Source organism: Bufo bufo, chromosome 7, assembly GCF_905171765.1.
Source record: "Bufo bufo chromosome 7, aBufBuf1.1, whole genome shotgun sequence".
NCBI classification, from domain to species: Eukaryota; Metazoa; Chordata; class Amphibia; order Anura; family Bufonidae; genus Bufo; species Bufo bufo.
Window position 1 is genome coordinate 74,946,837 of NC_053395.1, and position 3,617 is coordinate 74,950,453.

Sequence of the window (3,617 nt, forward strand, 5' to 3'; positions counted from 1 at the left end):
AACATATTGGCGAAAGTCTCAGCTTTTAATACCTGCATGTATGACTTCCCAGTATAGTCAGTAGCATTTCTGTTTGGTGCATTTCCTCTCTGTGTTTCATATGTTTATTTGCTACATTCTGTGTAGTTTGCTTCTTGTGGTGCATGTGGACCGCGTCGACATCCTCCATTGTATGCATATTTTGCTGGGGTTAGTCGATTATTGCGGTCCACATGCGGTGGGGCTGCTCCCCCAATAAATAGACACGCCACAGTGTCAGGGGCTGAGCAGCTCCTCCAGAATTGCCACTTCATTTCTGTGTTTTTGTCTTGTTAGATTTGAGTGTGTTTGGACACTCTGTTGCACCTGGTAACTTCCATCACATGGTCTGGCATAGGTGTGGCTCACGGCCTGGCCTCATTCACATTGTACTACCACAGTATTCATGCTGGGCCTTTGTGTGGAGGCTTGGCTGTGTGCTGAATTATATCACCCCCAGACCATGTTCACACCATAGTTAGAGTAGCGGCTAGGACCCTTTGCCATGCTGAGTGACCGTGACGTGGTGCATTGATGGGCTCCGATATCTTCCTGACTGGAACATATTGGCGAAAGTCTCAGCTTTTAATACCTGCATGTATGACTTCCCAGTATAGTCAGTAGCATTTCTGTTTGGTGCATTTCCTCTCTGTGTTTCATATGTTTATTTGCTACATTCTGTGTAGTTTGCTTCTTGTGGTGCATGTGGACCGCGTCGACATCCTCCATTGTATGCATATTTTGCTGGGGTTAGTCGATTATTGCGGTCCACATGCGGTGGGGCTGCTCCCCCAATAAATAGACACGCCACAGTGTCAGGGGCTGAGCAGCTCCTCCAGAATTGCCACTTCATTTCTGTGTTTTTGTCTTGTTAGATTTGAGTGTGTTTGGACACTCTGTTGCACCTGGTAACTTCCATCACATGGTCTGGCATAGGTGTGGCTCACGGCCTGGCCTCATTCACATTGTACTACCACAGTATTCATGCTGGGCCTTTGTGTGGAGGCTTGGCTGTGTGCTGAATTATATCACCCCCAGACCATGTTCACACCATAGTTAGAGTAGCGGCTAGGACCCTTTGCCATGCTGAGTGACCGTGACGTGGTGCATTGATGGGCTCCGATATCTTCCTGACTGGAACATATTGGCGAAAGTCTCAGCTTTTAATACCTGCATGTATGACTTCCCAGTATAGTCAGTAGCATTTCTGTTTGGTGCATTTCCTCTCTGTGTTTCATATGTTTATTTGCTACATTCTGTGTAGTTTGCTTCTTGTGGTGCATGTGGACCGCGTCGACATCCTCCATTGTATGCATATTTTGCTGGGGTTAGTCGATTATTGCGGTCCACATGCGGTGGGGCTGCTCCCCCAATAAATAGACACGCCACAGTGTCAGGGGCTGAGCAGCTCCTCCAGAATTGCCACTTCATTTCTGTGTTTTTGTCTTGTTAGATTTGAGTGTGTTTGGACACTCTGTTGCACCTGGTAACTTCCATCACATGGTCTGGCATAGGTGTGGCTCACGGCCTGGCCTCATTCACATTGTACTACCACAGTATTCATGCTGGGCCTTTGTGTGGAGGCTTGGCTGTGTGCTGAATTATATCACCCCCAGACCATGTTCACACCATAGTTAGAGTAGCGGCTAGGACCCTTTGCCATGCTGAGTGACCGTGACGTGGTGCATTGATGGGCTCCGATATCTTCCTGACTGGAACATATTGGCGAAAGTCTCAGCTTTTAATACCTGCATGTATGACTTCCCAGTATAGTCAGTAGCATTTCTGTTTGGTGCATTTCCTCTCTGTGTTTCATATGTTTATTTGCTACATTCTGTGTAGTTTGCTTCTTGTGGTGCATGTGGACCGCGTCGACATCCTCCATTGTATGCATATTTTGCTGGGGTTAGTCGATTATTGCGGTCCACATGCGGTGGGGCTGCTCCCCCAATAAATAGACACGCCACAGTGTCAGGGGCTGAGCAGCTCCTCCAGAATTGCCACTTCATTTCTGTGTTTTTGTCTTGTTAGATTTGAGTGTGTTTGGACACTCTGTTGCACCTGGTAACTTCCATCACATGGTCTGGCATAGGTGTGGCTCACGGCCTGGCCTCATTCACATTGTACTACCACAGTATTCATGCTGGGCCTTTGTGTGGAGGCTTGGCTGTGTGCTGAATTATATCACCCCCAGACCATGTTCACACCATAGTTAGAGTAGCGGCTAGGACCCTTTGCCATGCTGAGTGACCGTGACGTGGTGCATTGATGGGCTCCGATATCTTCCTGACTGGAACATATTGGCGAAAGTCTCAGCTTTTAATACCTGCATGTATGACTTCCCAGTATAGTCAGTAGCATTTCTGTTTGGTGCATTTCCTCTCTGTGTTTCATATGTTTATTTGCTACATTCTGTGTAGTTTGCTTCTTGTGGTGCATGTGGACCGCGTCGACATCCTCCATTGTATGCATATTTTGCTGGGGTTAGTCGATTATTGCGGTCCACATGCGGTGGGGCTGCTCCCCCAATAAATAGACACGCCACAGTGTCAGGGGCTGAGCAGCTCCTCCAGAATTGCCACTTCATTTCTGTGTTTTTGTCTTGTTAGATTTGAGTGTGTTTGGACACTCTGTTGCACCTGGTAACTTCCATCACATGGTCTGGCATAGGTGTGGCTCACGGCCTGGCCTCATTCACATTGTACTACCACAGTATTCATGCTGGGCCTTTGTGTGGAGGCTTGGCTGTGTGCTGAATTATATCACCCCCAGACCATGTTCACACCATAGTTAGAGTAGCGGCTAGGACCCTTTGCCATGCTGAGTGACCGTGACGTGGTGCATTGATGGGCTCCGATATCTTCCTGACTGGAACATATTGGCGAAAGTCTCAGCTTTTAATACCTGCATGTATGACTTCCCAGTATAGTCAGTAGCATTTCTGTTTGGTGCATTTCCTCTCTGTGTTTCATATGTTTATTTGCTACATTCTGTGTAGTTTGCTTCTTGTGGTGCATGTGGACCGCGTCGACATCCTCCATTGTATGCATATTTTGCTGGGGTTAGTCGATTATTGCGGTCCACATGCGGTGGGGCTGCTCCCCCAATAAATAGACACGCCACAGTGTCAGGGGCTGAGCAGCTCCTCCAGAATTGCCACTTCATTTCTGTGTTTTTGTCTTGTTAGATTTGAGTGTGTTTGGACACTCTGTTGCACCTGGTAACTTCCATCACATGGTCTGGCATAGGTGTGGCTCACGGCCTGGCCTCATTCACATTGTACTACCACAGTATTCATGCTGGGCCTTTGTGTGGAGGCTTGGCTGTGTGCTGAATTATATCACCCCCAGACCATGTTCACACCATAGTTAGAGTAGCGGCTAGGACCCTTTGCCATGCTGAGTGACCGTGACGTGGTGCATTGATGGGCTCCGATATCTTCCTGACTGGAACATATTGGCGAAAGTCTCAGCTTTTAATACCTGCATGTATGACTTCCCAGTATAGTCAGTAGCATTTCTGTTTGGTGCATTTCCTCTCTGTGTTTCATATGTTTATTTGCTACATTCTGTGTAGTTTGCTTCTTGTGGTGCATGTGG